This window comes from Macaca nemestrina, chromosome 4 (assembly GCF_043159975.1).
Source record: "Macaca nemestrina isolate mMacNem1 chromosome 4, mMacNem.hap1, whole genome shotgun sequence".
NCBI lineage: Eukaryota > Metazoa > Chordata > Mammalia > Primates > Cercopithecidae > Macaca > Macaca nemestrina.
The window spans coordinates 81,149,383-81,168,328 of NC_092128.1; the positions used below are offsets into that span (position 1 = coordinate 81,149,383).

The 18,946-nt window shown below is 36.6% G+C and overlaps 1 long non-coding RNA gene across 3 annotated transcripts in view; it reads right to left on the reverse strand.

The window, feature by feature from the left end:
- Nucleotides 1–18,946, reverse strand: part of LOC105475586 (uncharacterized) — a 161,127-nt gene that overhangs the window by 126,185 nt on the left and 15,996 nt on the right. For all 3 annotated transcript variants that reach the window (XR_011621664.1, XR_011621663.1, XR_011621665.1), the window contains exon 2: nucleotides 11,205–11,334. This is a non-coding gene — a long non-coding RNA (uncharacterized lncRNA). The remainder of the gene's footprint in view (nucleotides 1–11,204; nucleotides 11,335–18,946) is intronic.

Here is an 18,946-nt window from a genome sequence, read left to right on the forward strand (position 1 = left end):
AATATATGAATTTTGAGGGTACACAAACATTCAGTCTACAGTAATTTCTTTCATTAAGGGAGATCTGAGTCCTCTCGGGCAAAAGTCAGTTATTTAATTATATGTAGAGCTCTGAAAATCACTATAATGAGTTGCAGAGTAAAAAAGTATTAAGATATTAATAACTTATATGCCCTCATCCCTTCTCTGGCTTCTCAGAGGCAAACATTCTTACATTTGGGGTCATCTTCTGGGTTAACTTTATCATGCAAAATCCGTGTAAGAGTGAAGAGAAAATAAAACAAGAACAACAAAAAAGACCAAAGAAAAGATTGGCTAGAGAATCAGAAAAGATCCTCATGAATTGGTATCAAGGAAGCTTCTAGAATTAGGATTTGAGAGTGTAAAAGAGAGTTTTGAGGAATGACGGGCATCATTGGATAGGGTATAAAGACTGGTAGTTACAGGTAGGAGATATTTTACATTAACAGTTGTAACAGGCTGAATTGTGTTCTCCAAAAGCTATGTCCCTGTCCTAATCCCTGTGACTGTTACCTGATTTTGAAAAAGAGTCTTTGTAGATATAATTAAGTTAAGGATCTTGAGATAAGAAGACTATCTTGGATTATCTGGGTGGGCTGTAAATGCCATCACAAGTGTCCTTATAAGAGAAAGGAAGTAAGAAATTATACAACACGCAGGAGAAGGCAATGTGAAGATGCAGGCAGAGACTGGAGTAATTCAGCCACAAGCCAAGGAATACCCGAAGCCACCAGAAGCTAGAAGAGACCAAAAAAAATATATATATATATTCTCTTCTAGACCCTTCAGATGGAGTGCTGCTCTACTGACACCTTAATTTCAGATGTTTAGCCTCTATAACTGAGAGAATCAATTGCTGTAAGCTATCCAGTTAGTGGAAATTTGGTAAGGCAGACCCCCAAAATCACAATAATGCATCCTCAAAATCAATACAATAATATATTTGTTGACAATTTTCAAGGAATGTGGTAAGAATTTGAAGTATTTTTAATTATACTTTAGCTACCAAACCCTATTTCTTTAAATACGGTTTAAGGATGGAGCCAAGTAAAGGGATTGAGTCATACAGAATAACAACTAATATTAACTAAGTGTTTCCAATATGCAGGCACTTTCCTGGACACTGTACATACATTAATTCTCCTTTTCACCAAAGAAAAATTTGAGGCTTAGGGTGTTTTAGCAACTTACCCAAGATCACAGAGAAAGCGGTCAATAGTAGAACTATAATTGAAACTGAGGTCTTCTGAATTTGAAACCCAGTCTCTTAGTGGCATTATATTGCTTCTTATTTCAATTTGCAGCTGAGGGAGGAATTAGATGCTATGTGCCTATGCCTTTCTTATCTACATGTCTTTCTCCCTTTTATCAATTAAAAAATTAAAATTATATTTTAGTTCATATGAAAATTTATCTAAAGTTATCCACTGATATTGTATCAACACAACTTTGGAAAAACACAAATGTCTCCACTACCTGGGGTCTCCACTGTTGGCATTAGAGGTACCCTGTTAAAGTCTGCTGTTTCCAACACCATGCAGTTCCCTAACTCCGAGAACCTTCCCCTTCTCCTCTTGACCAGATTACTCTTAAGAGTTACCTCGAGGATCTCTCTGGGACCCTCACTCATTAACTCTGCTTTTTACCTTCATAACACTTATGAAATCATTTTTTACGGTAACTATTGTCTAAATCAGAACATTTTTTGGAACTAAAAGAGGTATCTGTAGATTAATTATACAAGGAAGTACGGTCACTCTAGCTATTTATTTAATGGGTTGGGCATGTTGTCCCTGTCTTTCCTTAGGAACTATAAGTACTGGAGGAGAGAGATCTGATTTATTTCTGCTCTTCATTTTATCCCCAATGCCTGGAAGAGTGTCTGGCACTCAGTGAATACTCAATAAATACTTGATGAATGAATTTATATCAACCTTGATAATGTGAGAGAATTTTTTACATGGTGGTGAGAGGCATCACTGATATTCTTACAGTATTTGGCAAAAATTATTTAAGATTCTTTAGTACCTATCCTGGAAAAAATACTGGAATTATGAAGTGATTTTCATTATTGAAAATTACCTATGCCAAGGTATAATGAACATGTCCAAGTCGGAATAACACCAACTTAAATAAGGCTATTGTAGCACAGTGAGGCAGGTACTTCGTTGCTTGGGCACAGTACAACCACAAACACTTGCTATGGCAAGTCAGACTTTCATCTCATCCAGTTTGATCTTGTTCCTAGAGCCACAGGCTGAGTCACCTCTAATATGTAATCCAATTTATTATAGCACTCTACACTGAGAATTCTGTCGCTCAGAGTTCTGTGAAACATTAAAACACATTTTGCACTTTCAGAAAAAAATATTAAAATGTTTAGAAGGCCATGGAAATTTCTTTAATCTCAATCTTGCTAAGAGAGCTAAAGCTTTTGCATGATTCTTAGTAAATTGATACATAAAATGTTAAGTTCCTTGTCTGTAAGCCAGTACTTCCATAGAACCCCCTATTATGTTACTTTGTCACCTTCAGAAAGACTTATTTCAGGTTTTTAAAATATAAACAAATGAGATCCAAGTTTTATTCTTAAAAAGAATGACTCTAGTAGCCCTTTCTACTAAACTATTACTCAGAAGCAGAAATAGATTGAATTTGTACCTTATTAAATAACTTCCAAAATTTTGCCTTCTTTACTTGTCTGAGCTGCTCAAAAGCATGATGGGCACCACATAAATAGACATACAGATCGTCTTGACTGCAGGCTTGTAATTGGGCTATTAATAAGAACTAAGTGGCAGTGTGCATTTTTCCTGAGAAAATATGATAAGGGTGGCACAGAAAATCTGGCATCTTTACAGTCCCATTACCGGCTCCAGAAAAAAATCTTAGTTGAATTGAAGCAGAAAAACAATTTACCACATCACCAGTTGAAGCAGGATGTTTCAGCTCATCCAGTCTACTTACTGTACATTTGACTCTTTCCTCCAAGAGGCTTAGAAATCATTCACAGTCAGATAACTAGTTATCCAAAGATAGACCCACAAGCACAATGTAGGTGAGGTAGATGCTTGTACTGATTTAGCTCCAGCCTATCATGGTTGAGCTGCTCAACCTCTAAGGAAGTAAAAAGATAAGGAATAAGCTCTATAGACCAGAAACTTAGTTTATACTTTAGAAGAGAGGGAACCTGAGACATGAAAAATTATAATTAAATAAAGGATGCTCTCTCCATGTATCTCTCTCTCTCAAAATCTCTTTTCTCCTAAAACATAAATAAATAAAATATATTATCTCTGAAAATTCAACATAAAATATTTATTGCATACATCTTTGTACATTGTTCTTTAGAAATATCTGTCCATGATATTATGAATTTAAAAAGATTATACATCTATGTTGGATAATATACTTAATCCTAATAAAACTGAAAGAATGTTAGAGGTTAAATGTTGAAACAAAAGGAAATAGAATCAAAACACTTGGTCTTTACTTGAAAGGCTCTCTGAAGAGGTTGATCAATGGAAAGATATTCAAGTATGGAAATCAATCCAGCTGTCAGGAGAGTTTTACTCTTGTCCTTTAGAAAAGGTTAATAAGAATTTATTATTAATGGGCCTGAACTTATGATTCTAAATGAAATGAGTAATAGTAGTAAGCCAGATACATCATTTAAGAAGTAAAGTAATTGCATGGGGTTATTTCTGGGGCAGTAAATGACTATTACCTCATCCTAGTGCAACACAGAAATGAGAAGCACTTTCCTCACCAGATGAAAGACAGTCTTTCTTGATGGTAGTCCTGAAGTACTCAGCTTCTCCACCACATTAGGGACCATCTACACTCCTTGAGAGCAACAGACTCTCCCATGATGTGACCACTTTGATGTGTCATGGCCAGATGATAGGACATATTTTATTCACAGCCCGGACTTTCTCTAAACAACTCAGCTTAGTTTTGTTCACAAATTATATTTTTCTGAATACTCTGTATTAACACTAACATGGATTTGTAGAGTAAAAACAGTACATTACATGCTAATATCTAATCTTCTATTACTTTATTTCTTTCCAAATCATACATCTTTAAAACCACATCATCCTAGTGTCATCATCTATAAGATTCTGTACTATTTAAGTTATATACCAGTTATATCACTATTCACTTTTTTAAGTAATCAATATGGTGATTTCAGAACAAGGATTTGCTGATGAATATGAATTTTGTCTCTTCTTTATCCCCAACTACACTTTTATAGAGTTATTCATCACCATTTTAACAGAGGGTATAACATTCTAGGAGAGAGACAGTCTTTGGAAGTTACAAATCAAATAAGCTCCTACAAACTTTTAAGCACTCTATTTAAAGAATTAACATCTACTAATATTAAATTATGTTCTTCCCCTCTGAGCTTCTTCACTACTAAGGGGAAATAAAATTTAGAAAATAGCTTTCCTTAAATTAAAGAAAAAACACTTTCTCCTTTGGACAGAAAGCATATGTGATTAATCTATTTTAGCTTGCTTCTTCAGAAAGTCAATAAAGGATGAAAGTACTGATGTAATGAAAGATGGCTGTAAGTGGCAGGACAGATCTCCTTTGCATTTAAAACCCACAGCAGTTTATAAAAATAGATATGTACATTTTAAAATATTATTTTATCATTTTGTGTACAGAATTACAAAGCAAGAATTTCATTCTTGATTAGTCAAAAAGTCAAGGGAGTGTAAGGCAATCTAATTTCCCATGCTTACATTAAGTCACGTGGTGTATCTGATGTTGACTTCCCAAGGTCTTTACAACAGTATAACTGCCTGCTGCCATCTCTAAGTAGGGACACCAAATATAAGTAGTCACACATGCTATTATAAGGCAGAACTGCTCTAGATTGCATGGCAGCCCTACTCAGCACTAAATTGCCTAAAAAACAAATTTTTTTTTCTTAGCTTTATTAAGGTAATTGACTAATAAAAAATGTATATATTTATGGTGTATAACATGATTTTAATATATGTATACATTATGAATGATTAAATCAAGTTAATTAACATATACATTATCTCCTTCACACACTTAACATTTTTTTGTGGTAAGAACATTTAAGATCTACTCTCAATACATTTCAAGTGTGCAACACATTACGAATAACTGTGATCACTGTGCTGTACATTTTATCTCCAGAATCTATTCATCATTTCTAACTGAAACTTTGTTCCATTTTACAAAGGGGCGCCTCCAACAACCCCTCTCCCCAGTCTTTGGTAAACACCATTCTACTCTCTGTTTCTATAAGTTCAACTTTTTTAGATTCTATATATAAGTAAGATCATTTAGTATTTGTCTTTCGGTGTCTGGCTTATTTCACTTAGTATAATGTTCTCCAGGTCCATCCATGTTGTCATAAATGAAAAGATTTCCTTCTTTTTAAGGCTGAATAACATTTCATTGTGTGTGTGTTAAATACTTTCTTCATGCATTCATTTGTCAATAACACCTAGGCTGATTCCATATCTTGGCCATTGTGAATAATGCTACAATGAGCATAGGAATGCAGATTATCTCTTCAAAATACTGATTGCATTTCCTTTGGATATATACCCAAAACTGGGATTGCTGGATCATACAGAAGTTCTATTTTTAATTTTCTTAGGAACCTCCATACTGTTTTCCATAATGGCTTAACTAATTTACATTCCCACTAACAACATACATGAGTTCACTGCCTAAAAGACTAATCTTAAGAAAAAGAATATAATTAGAATGCTTGCCCAACTTTTTCAAAAGGACTATCAAAGCTTGCATCTAATCAAGCCTTACTTCTTTATTTGATTCAGTCATAAGAAGTCCAAATCTCTCAGATCATCCTTCATTCACAATCATATCTGCACATTCTCTAAACTGACCCAATTTCTGCCTTTCCCTTCCTTCCAAACTCTACCACTGGGCTACACTGTATTCTAAATCTCTTCTCTAAGCTTCACTTCACACTCATAACTGAAATCTATCTATGAAAACTTTATTTACCTTTCACTGGGCTACACTGCACTCTAAATCTCTTCTCTAAGCTTCACCTCACACTCATAACTGAAACCTATCTATGAAAACTTTATTTGCCTTTTAGCCTTGCCCTGAATTGTGACTCTTTTTCTTCCTCCCATATTTCCATGCTATGCCATCCAGATGTGTCCTCCTGCAAGTGTACTGCTTGTTGCTTTTTTCCCAGTAATTGGCATTTTATTCATAAAAGTTTGGGCTTCCTTGCAGGGCATTCCACCAACCCTGCACCCCACAAACACTCGCACACACTACTAGCCTCCCTTGTTGTGTTCCTGGTCACAAATGCTCATTTGTGACCATTTTAGCACCTAGATTACTATCTTACTCTGCTTGTCATCATTCATATAAGATTATCTATTCACTTCTAGCACTCCAATATTCTAACCCGTCTCAGCTAATATTTTTCACTAATACATGTACCACCCACAAAATTTATATTTCTAGCATCCCATTTCCTCACTAAAACTTCCTAACTTTCCAGTTTTTTTTTTTACTTTAGTACCCTCACATCCATCTTTATCCCCAATAGTACTTCCAATCATATGACAATTCTTATTTGTATTAGTTTCCTATTGCTGCTATAATAAGTTACCACAAACTTTGGAGTTAAAATAACATCCATTTGTTATCTTATACTTTCTGTAGGTCAGAAATCCAGACACAGTATGGCTCAACTGGTTCTCTGCTTGGAGTCTCATAAGACCCAAATCAAGGTACTTGCTTTCCTGAAGGCTGTGGGGATGATTCCACTTCCAAGCTCATTTAGGTTGCTGGCAGAATTCAGTTCCAAAAATTCAAAATGTAGTTCTAAGACTTGGGTCTCAATTTCCTGCTGGCTGTTATCAGAGGTTGCTCCCGGCTTTTGAAATCCACCCATATTCACTGACTTGTAGTCTACTTTCTAATCTTCAAAGCAATTACAGGTCAAGCCCTTGTCTGCTTCAAATCTCTCTGACCTCCCTTCTGCCTCATCTCTCCTCTGCTTCCTTCTAGAGAAGGTTCTCCACTTCGAGAGGCTCATATGATTAGACTGTACCCACCCAGGTAAGTCAGGAAAATCTCCCCATCCCAAAGTCTGTAACCTTAACCATACCTGCAAGGTGCCTTTGCCACATAACATATTCACAGTTCTGGAGATTAGGAGTTGGGTGTCTTTGGGAGGGCATTATTATGCCTACCACATCACTTTTTACTGCCCATAATTCCCCTGGTCTCCTCTTCTTTCCCTTCTTACCCAGTGTAGATTTCATGAAATATCACAACAGTTCACCCTTCATAAAACTTCTCTTTCACTTTATCGCTTTCCTTCTATCTTATTTATCTAGAAAAGTCCTAATTCTGGCTAAAAGCAACTTTACTCCAATTCTACACCTATATCCAACAAACTGAGCATAAGTGGAGAAAAACTACCAGAATTAATAGCATAAATTGCATTTTAGTCCATATATGCCAGCAACCCACTATGTATTTGCTGTAAATTCAGTATTCTACTCTCCAAGACAACTATTTCACGTATTCTCCACTCTCCACAAAACTCCAAACTCTCCTCCCTAATTCCTTCTCAGCAGATGATCTTGTTTCCAATTTCACTGAAAAAACTGAGGCAACTAAAGGGGAATTATCATCATATTACCATCATCATACGTAACCTACAGCCTACATGTTTTACTTCCCTACAGTTGATGAGTTTTCTCTTCTCCTTCCCTTTCCTTATTTGAGGATGGCCCCTCCAACAGTAGGCCCCTCCATTCATCTATATCACACCAGTCGTAATACAAGTCTGGTGTATAATCGCCCATCTTAATGATAGTTTCCCTTAATCACCCAATTTTTATTCCTATTTACAAAAAATTTTCTCAAAAGATATATATAGATATATAGATATATAGATATATATATTTTTACTTTTTCTGAGATGGGATCTCACTTTGTAACCCAGGTTGGAGTACAGTGTTGCAGTCTCAGCTCACTTCCCAGACTCATCAATCCTCCTATGTCAGCCTCCTGAGTAGCTGGGGCCACAGGTGAATGCAAACATGCCTGGCTAATTTTTTGTATTTTTGGTAGAGACAGGGTTTTGCCATGTTGCCCTGGTTGGTCTCAAACTCCTGAGCTCAAGCAATCTGCCTGCCTCGGCCTCCCAAAGTGCTGGGATTACAGGCGTGAACCACCATGCCCAGGTTCAAATGAAAATTTCTGTACCTGATATCTCTTCATCTTTATCTCCCCTTAACCCACTGTAATCATGTTGTGCCCTCAAAAGAAAACTTCTATACCTGCTATCTCATCTTTACCTCCCTTAACTCACTGTAATCATGTTGTGGTCCCTTTTCTTTCATTGAAATCACTCTCTTCTTGAACACTAGTGACCTCTACCTCATTAAATCCAGTGTTCAATTATTTGTTTCCACCATATCCCACCTCTTGGCAGGAGATGACACTACTGACCATTTTTTCTTTCTTGAAACATCTTGTTCATATGACTTCTAGGATACCACTTCCCACAGTTTTTCTTGCACAGCACACTTACCAATCCTCTTTATTCTCATGGTATGGAGTCTTTTCTCCTCAACATCACTTATTAGAGTGTCCCACATCTCAACAGCTTTGGGTATTCTCTACTATCTATAAAATAATTCTCTAATTAATCTCATTCAATCTCATGGTTTCAAGTAAGGTCTAAATATGATGACTCTCTAATTTCCAGTCCCATATTTTCCCTGGTTGAATAGTCAATCATCTCTTTCCCTCTCTACTTAGATCAAACTTAACAAAACTAAAACCAAACCCTTGACTTTGCCCCTTATGACAGAGGCTACTAGTAGTTCCCAAATAACCATTATTTTTTTTCCTTTAGTAAAAGATCCTCAAATTTTCAAGAGGGCATATGGCTAGTTGGAATAAAGACTACATTTCTTCCTTGCAGTTAGACATGGTTATGTTACTAAGGTTGCGCCAATAGGATATAAGTAAAAATATCATGTAAAACTTATAAAAGGTTCTGTGGGCAACTTCTGACCACAACAACCCACAAAAGATAGCACATTTCTCCCCAAATGGGAACTTTATGGCTGAATTATACTGGCTTATACCTGGAGGGCAAGTTATGCCTTGAACGTGGTATCTTGACTTGAATGGTCAAATGTTCCTTGACATGATGGGAAAGTTGGCTAATTTTTCATTCAGTTATACCCCTTACCTCTCTTCAATCAGCAATTAATCTGAATCAAATATAAAGCACATTCTGTTTAAAAAAATGAGATTTTAAGCAAAAATATAACCATAATTCCATTTATCATTCAGTGTCCCACCTATTGTCAGCCTTCCATTTTGTAAATACCTCAGAGTTTACCAAATGCAGAGCACTGGTTTGGGCACAGCAGCCCCTTACCTGAGTAAGTATACTGGAATAGCTAAGTAAGGAATGAAGCCCATCAGACTTAGGAGTTCCAAGAGCATATACATATCCTATTCATCTGTGAACTTAGCTGTAAGGCAAGAGGCTAAACAATTCCTAGATACTCAAACAAGGTGTCATACTTCTGCACATATCTATAAATTGAACATTCCACATAACTCTTCTACATCTCTAGGGCACTGCTGTAAACCGGATATCTTTCTTTACAGACCATATGAAGATGTAACTTGTCTTGTTGGCTTTTTGCAGTAACAACTTTAGCATTAGTATGGAATTCCACCATACATATTTCTATGCACTAATCTCATCCTTCCCCTCATTATTTTGCTATGTTCTTCTTATAGTGCTCATTCTCTCCATTACTTATTATATCTTTTTATGTGACTGTATTTTTGTGGACCACCTAAAATTCTTTGTGGAATGGTGCTGGGATAACTGCACAAATAAAATTAAAATCTAGTGGCCAGAATGGGTAAATATGATTGCCAAAATACTCAGCAAGAAGTAGGGGCTTGAATTCAAGGCTGAAAATCTACTTATAGGTGACAACTTGGCACTTCTTCACCACACAGAAAGGCTCTACTTTTCTTAAAATTTAATTGATTATTCATTATTACTTAATATTAATCTCTACTTTTCAAATGTGTTTTAAAACAGCTGGCTGATTTCACCATTGTGACAGAGACCTGCTATCTAGAATAGGAACTTCATAAACCAACCAGTCCTAAACTTTTCAAAGGCCATCAATAGTCATTTTCTCATATAGAAAAACAAACAAGTCTTGCCAAAGCCTTTCAGAAGTAAAGGTTGAAATTATTCAGAAAAGATGAGGCTCAGTTGGAACAAAATTGTCATAGAAAGAAATCAGGGAGATGGAGGGAATCAGCTGGGAGGATATGAGGTGACACTGTCCCATTAGTTGTTAGATAAATGACAAAACATTATCGAAAAGAAACAATAAAATAAATGTTAGCATTCTGTTTCCCTTATATGTTGAGCTGTTGGTAAGAGTGGGCATTTTACATCTTCAAGTGTGATTCTTAAACACTATTTGAATGAAAAGAAACGTGAACAACTGAAAGGATTACCTGTGTCTGGGTTTCCCTGAAACCTAATATTATCAAGGAGAAAAGAAAAAGCAGAACTGCCATCCATCATTCTTTCCCTTTCATCTTTACATCACATTATCTAGCCACAATTTTCACACATTTCAAAGATTATGTATTAGTATTTTTATTCCTTTCAGATATTGGAAAGTCAAGCATGGGGTCTACATTTTGTACACACAATGTTAACTGATATAGAGGAGCAGTACAATCATAACCTCATTCATATGGTAATTTTTTTACACAATACAGAAACTTCCCAGGGCAGTTCAAAATCCAGTAACTCAAAATAATTATGCAATGAAAATATAGCTTTAGGTGCATCATTTATTTCAAAAACAGAAAGCAGGACCTCAATGAATGTAATGCCTTAGGTAGGTAATTTAAAAAGATTAACTCTTTAAGTGAAATTTCTCTGCCTGCCATAAACAGCAATTTATATCATGTGGTAGTTTTATATTATTTCAACTTAGCTAAGCTAAACTACATTTCCCGGAGTTCTCCATTCTGTATATTTCCTGTGACAGATTCACTTGGGATGACCCAAGTAAAGAGCAACCATTTTGTAGCTCTTCTACATCTTTGCTTATTACCTGACTCACCTTGTAGATGTGAGGCAGCAGCTGAGCCTGCAACTTCTGTGCCTTTCTCTGGATCCTCCATTAGCTTCTTTACTTCCTGGGCCAGGTGTGTCAGTTTAGGGCCCCAGCTTCTGCAGGACCCCCCGTACTACTAAAATTGGAGACGAGAACTCATGTTTCAATCCATCTTCATGGTCTCTAGCTCCTGTTTGCAGGTTTTAGCTGGCTCTTCATCAACCTTTCTTTATGTCCATATTCCCTCACAACTGCCTGCCTTGTGGACTCCATACTCCAGGGTTAGGAAAACAAAGACGTTATAGAAATTTCTTAACCAGCTCTAACAATTCTGAAGGGTCAAATCTCTATAACAAACCCAAATCTCTTAATATATGCATATATATCTCCTAATGGTCTACTTTTCCAATTGAGCCCTGACTGATTAATCAGAATCTCAACCATATATCTTAACCTATAGTCACTGAAAACAAGAGCTGTCTCTTAATATCATAGGACATTATATAATATTAATAATCATATATAGGTCAGCTAGCCTGGAATAACCTCATTTATTTTCAGAGGCAAAGCACAACAGCAGGTGCTTGTGGTTCTGGACTACTTAACTGCCTTATTTTCTCATTTTAAATTTTATACAGTGTCCCAATCCTAATGGTCTGGTGACCATTAAACTCCATCTTCCTGCATAACTTTGGACTGTAAAATCTTCCTCAATTTTATGTCTTCTTTTCTCCTGTCTTGGTCCCTTGGTGATCTCACCAGTACAGCTTCATTGTTCCTCCAAATAAAAAAGGGAAATTTATGCAAATTCTCCATACAATAAGAAACTTCATGTTTTGGGATGAGTACATATATAAATATTAATCAAGCTATAAAACTTAAGATTTGCCCAGTGCACTATATCTAACTTATATTTTTAAAAAGGATACCCATATCTTATGCTCCAGCAATGCCCACATGCTGTACTTTAAAAGAATGCTCTGCAACAGCGTCAGGACAAAAGGGTTAAGAGCACAGTTTTTCTTAAATTAGGTCTATCATTATGTTTGCTCATTATATCTGATACAAAGAAAATAACTATATCATTATCTTTTCCAAAAATCATGACATTATTGACTTAATTATGTTGTAGATAAAGGTATTTTATTCTTAAGGCTTTTATAGAAGAAAAAACCTGAAATAATGGCCGATTAGTGTTTCTTTAATGCTACTCCCTAAAGATATCTATAGTCAAGAAGAAAGCTGTTAAAAGATACCAATATTTTGGACTTACTTTTGGATATGTTTCTTTTTAGACAGTATTAATGATAACTTGTCAATAAGAAAAAAAAAGATGTAAAGATAAGCACTGATATATTTGTTAGTTATTTTATTTTATTTTACTTTATTTGAGATGGAGTCTTGCTGTTGTGGGTCCAGGCTGGAGTGCAATGGCGCAATATCAGCTCACTGTTCCAGTTCCAGCAATTCTCCTGCCTCAGCCTCCCAAGTAGCTGAGATTACAGGCATCCACCACACACTCGGCTAATTTTTGTATTTTTAGTAGAGATGGGGTTGGTTTCACCATGTTGGCCAGTCTAGAACTCCTGACCTCAGGTGATCCACCTGCCTGAACCTACCAAAGTGCTGGGATTACAGCATGAGCCACTGTGTCCAGCCTATTTTTATTATATCAGGATTTATAAGATTTTTTTATCTTTTATTGAAATTTTTTCCAGTTATATGTGGTCTGTATTTAAGTGGATTCAATAGTCACGACTAATCATTACAAATGTGGAATGTGCCACTTCCACATTTCTGCATTCATTATTTAGATTTATCTCTCGGTTAGTTGAATTTCAGTTTATTCATTTATTCTGGAATAATTTTGGGCTTTTATATCCCCTGAATTCTTCCATGTTTGAGAATGCCTTTCTGTTGCCTTATTAATTCCAAAATAAATACTTAGCTGAACATAAAGGACACTCTTTGATCACAGTTTCTCTTTAGAAACTGTTAGACATTCTTCCATTATCCTCTGACACTACTGTGGAGAAGACTGAAAGCAGCTATTATCAGGGAAATTTTCCTTTATACCTACTTTTTCTCACTCATTTGTTGTCATGTCTACTTCAAGAATACAATTATACTTCTTCTTGTCTGTCCTTTATAACTGTTTCTATATTTGCTTTGCTATGTTGCTTTTTTCCCTTCTTTTTTTATGACCATCTTTCCTGTATGTCAACAGTTGCATTTAAGCTATTTACTCTATTTTTCTGTTTCTAGCACATTTGTGAAATCTGTAACAGAGTTTGATGTTGTGTACTCATGCTATTTCTCTTGTTCTTCAATCTCACTTTCCTTCTCATTCTACTGTTCAACAGTTTTTTTAACAGAATTTATATTTGTGTCTTTGAGAATTTTGTTTCTTGAGTTTTCTTATAGATTGAGTTATTTGCCCTTTGATTGTAATGTCTCTCTTTTTTCAATTTTTGTGATAGTGTGTTTGCATATTCTCTCTATATCAATGCTATGATCAATATGACTGCAGTTCCTCCTAAGAAGAGATAAAATCTATCTCCTATCTCTTAACTTCATTCAAGCCTTGTGACTTTTTTAGCCAAAGAAATATGATGTATTTGTCCAAAGACTACCCTCAAGAAACCCTGTACACATCTTTCAGCCATGGACCCAACTGTGAATACTGAAATAGTCTTGTGACCCAGCTCCAGCTCTGCTCTACCACCAGTCCAGAGTCATTCCTTCCTGTACAGGGTCCTGATGACAGCCCCTGGGTACAGGCCTGCTAATGCTAACCTCAGGCCCAACTATGGATACTGAAGTGGTCCTGTGGCCCATCTCACCCTACTCTTACTCCTGCCCATCTCAAGACCCAGCAATGCCCATCTGTGTCCCTGGTAGCACACTCACCTACCTCCTCTTGGCTGTGGACCCTGAGGTCAGTCTATTAATTGACTGTGGACCGGCCTTGAAGTGTCCCTGAGACTCTATTCCAGCCCTAGTCTGCAGCAGTTCAGGGGCAGTCCTTCCTTCCCAGAGAACGTGTGGGACACACACCTGTCCAAGCCCCCAGTGTGAGGCCTGCTGACTTAGGTCCCGATTGAAGACCCTGAAGCAGCCATGTGACCTGGCTCCAGCCCCACCCTACCATGGTCCCAAAGGCAGACTTGTTCCCCTGGGAATCTAGTGGCAACCATGTCCAGTAACAAGTCTTCCAGCTTCTGACTCACCTATGGCCAGAAACAGCTACATGATCTGGCTTCAGCCCCAATTGATTGTGATCACAGAGGTAGTCCCATGAATGCAGGGATCTACCAGGAGAAAGTCTTTACCTGCTAAAACTAGTCTGTAAAGACAGGAAGAGGTATTTGCCCCTTCAGACATATAGATATCAACACAATAAACCTATGCATATACAGTCAACCAATCTTCAACAAAGGCACCAAAAGTGCAGAATGGGGAAGGAATAATCTCTTCAATAAATAATACTAGGGAAACTGGATACCCACATGCAAAAGAATGAAATTGAACACTTATCTTACATCAAACACAAAAATCAACTCAAAATAGATTAAATACTTAAATGTAAGACCTGAAACCATAAAACAGCAGAAAGAAAAGAGGGGAAAATATCCTTAACATTGGTCTTGGCAATGATTTTTTGGATAGGAGACTAAAAGCACAGGCAACAAAAGCAAAAACAAACAAGTGAAACTACAGTCATGTGTAGCTTAAAGATGGGGTTACATTCTGAGAAATGCATTTTTGGGTGATTTGTTCATTGTACAAACATCATAAAGTATACTTACACAAACCTAGATGGTATAGGCTCTATACGCCTAGGCTAGATGGTATGGCCTATTGCCCCTAGACCATGAACCTCCGCGGCATGTGACTGTACTGAATACCGTAGGCAATTGTAACACAATGGTATTTATGCACCTAAGCCTATCTAAACACAGAAAAGCTACAGTAAAAACATTGTATAAAAGATTAAAAATGGCATACCTGTATAGGGAAGCTCCATTATAATCTTATGGGACCACTATACTGTGTATGTTCATCATTGACCAAAACATCATTATGTCACACATGCCTGCACATCAAACAAAAGTTTCTGCACAGCAAAGGAAATAATCAACAAAATGAAAAGGCAGCCTACAAAATGGGAGAAGACATTTCAACCCACATACATAAGGGGCTAAAAGGGAAATATTTAAGGAACGCATATAACTCAATAGCAAAAATAAATAAATAACACAATTTTTCAAATGGAAAAAGGACTTGAATCAACATTTGTCAAAAAAAGGCACATATATGAGCAACCAGGATGTGAAAAGATGATAAACATCACTAATCATAAGGGAAAAGTTAATCAAAACTACAATGAGATATGACTTTGCACTTTTTAGGATGACTGTTATAGAAAAAAAAAAACAAGCAATAACAAAAGTTGGTGAGGACGTGAAGGAAGGAAACCTATGTACCTTGTTGGTGAGAATGCGAACCACTGGTAGAACCACTATGGAAAACATTATAGAGGTTCCTCAAAAGATCAAAAACAGAACTATTATGTTATCCAGCAAACCCACTCTGGGTATACTCCTTCCAAAGGAAATGAAATTAGTATATCAAAGAGATACCTACACTTCCATGTTTCCTGCAGCATTATTCACAATAGCCAAAATATGTAAACAATCTAAGTGCCTGCTGATGAATGGATAAAGAAAATGTATTGTATATATACAATGGAATATTATTCAGCCTAAAAAAAAGAAAATTCTGCCATTTTCAACAACTTGGGTGGATCTGAAAGACACTACCTTAAGTGAAATAAGCTAGGCACAGAAAGGCAAATACTGCATACTCTCACTTATATATGATTCTAAAAAATTTGAACTCACAGAAACAGAGAGTGGAAGAGTGGTTACCAGAACAGGCGCTATGGGGAGACGTTGGTCAAAAGGTACTAACTTTCAGTCATAGGGTGAATAAGTTCCAGAGACCTGATGTACAGCATGACAACCATAGTTAATATATTGTATACTGAAAATTTCCTAAGAGAGTAGATCTTAAGTGTTTTTACCACACACACACAAAAAGGTAACTACAATATTAGGTAATATGTTAATTAGTTATATTGTGATAATCATTTCAAAACATGTGTATCGAAATCTCACATTGAATGCTTTAAATACATACAATTGTTATTTGTCAGTCATACTTCAAAAAAGCTATAAAGAAAAAAGAAACTTTGTGCACTTCTGCCTCCTCTCTTGAACTCTGTCCAGCCCTAAAGTGAACAACCATGGGCTAGACTGCTAGGGGTTAAGAGACCACAAGGAGTTAATGGATAGTCCCAGTAAGTTGGCCTCCAAAGGATCTGGCAGCTGACTGCAGACTTGTGACTGGGCCCAGCTGAAACCAGAACTGCCTAGCTGAGCACTGATCAATTGCAAACCTGCAGGACTGTGAATTAAATAAATACTCATTATTTTGAAACACTGAATCATGGTAGTTTGTTTTCCAACAAAATATAAGTGATCTAGTCTCCATGCCTTTCTTTTCATCCTGCTGAGACTTAACATTGGCATCTTTATTCAGAATGCCTACTTTCTTTAATAATATCAATATGAGTGAATTCTCTTGTATCCTCTCTTCATTGATTTTTTTTCTATGACCCATCTTTCTGCACACTTCAGTAGGAGTGCTGGCTACTACTTCTTGTCTATTTTGCCAAAACCTAGAGGCATGGAGATGAAGTAGCATTTAGTTGAGAGGGCATTTAGCATTTGCTGGGTTTCTGAACTTGTTTCTTTCATCTGAGATGCCATAAATACTCACACCAAGGCCCACTTACATAGTAAGGGTCTTCTCTCACTCTCATGGGCTTCAGTTCATTCTCCAAGATTCTGAAGGGTCTCTAAGACCTTTCAGCCCCACTAATGAATATGTTTTCAGTGGTAGAAAAGGATGTCTACTTTCAAATGTTTGGGGTTTTTGGTTTTTCACTTTCAAGAGTTTTTCACCAGTCTGCCTACTCACCTTAAACACTACTTCTCTCCAAATTGGGTCATTAGTAAAATTTTTTGGAATTTCATTATGTGTGCTTTATTCCATCATATGAAAAGCAGGTCTCAGGGATTAGGGGATAGGTTCTGCCTCACCAGAATATTCTTTATCTTTCCTCATCTGCCATTTTTTGAGGTTTATGTCTTGATGTTATACCTCTTTTCCTTAATTTTTGCCTGCTTGTAATTTAGAGGTTATTTTTCCTTACCAGTTTTGATTCATTTTTTTATGTATAAGGGATTTTGCTATATTTTATCCATAAGTTGGTCATATATGTATCACATTACACAAGGTTATGCACAATAACATCACATTTCTCTATTATTCTCTAAAGAAGTAAACCCCAGAAGTATAAAACACTTCGTATGTCGGAAAAGGTAAATGTCACTTCAATTGTGTAGCTACTTCTGCCCTAAAGATTGTTACCAATTGCAAGATTATTCAAAAGACTTGTGATTTCTAACTAGGTGACTGATGACACTTAAAACAGTGTTCACTGTTGGAGAGGTCTAAAATTCACACGAAATTAGGGTGAACTGCTCTAGGAAGCCTGCTTGAGGCATAAGGGATTCTTAAGCCTACCTGGGTCTTTTTTTCTTTTTTCTCCTAGCCAGAACCCTTCATGATGAATAATATGTTCTCTGAGGCCTAACGCTTCCTGAGATTCCTTTGTCCTCCTGCTTAAAAAGACTTTATGTTGGAGAATCCCACACATTCTGCCTTTTTTTCCTCTCAAAGCAGGGATTCTGGAGACACTCACTTTCAGCTAGATGGCTTTGTATTTGCAGCTTATTTTATGGTTAAGAATACAGTAAATTAGTGACCTCCTTTCCCCTATCTGCTATGTAGTTTATTTAATTTAGCCTTTTAATATAAAACTGGTGTGAACTAGCAGACAGTAGAGAAGGGTTAAAGAGTCCTGCCAGGCACCCGCAAGTTAGAATCTCCAAATGCTTGTGAAACTTTATAAATGATGAGGAGAAAGACTTCAAATGGAACCCTGAAGAGAAGCATCAAAAGCTTCCTCTTTTTTTTGTCTCACTTTCTATGATTTTTGACTATTATGTTTTATAGGTTTCTACAATAAAGGAATTAAATTGGGAAGAATTTTGGGAAACTAGTGTAATATAGACATGAAAAACTACATAAATTATCTGTGAGGTTTTCCTTTTTGACACACCTGAGTTGTCACTTGGCCTGTTCCTGTGTTGTCTCAGTTGCATAGTGCAAAAATTACTTTTAGGATCTTAGAGAAGCTTTTCTAAAAAAATGATAGGGTAAGGTTAAGATTCAGAGGTTTAAACCCTGTATTAGTCTGTTCTCACATTGCTATAAAGAAATACCTGAGACGAGGTAATTTATAAAGAAAAGAGATTTAATTGTCTCACAGTTCTGCAGAATGTACAGGAAGCGTGATGCCACCATCTGCTTGGTTTCTGGAGGGGGTCTCAGGAACCTTTCATGATGGAAGGTAAAAGGGGAACAGGCAAGTTACAATGGCCAGAATAGAAGCAAGAGGGAAAGTGGGGAGGTGCTACACACTTTTAAAGGACCAGATCTCATGAGAATTCACTCACTATCACAAAGACAGTACCACAGGGGACAGTGCTAAACGATTCATGAGAAATCTACCCCCATGATCCAGTCACCTCCCCCCAGGTCCCACCTCCAACATT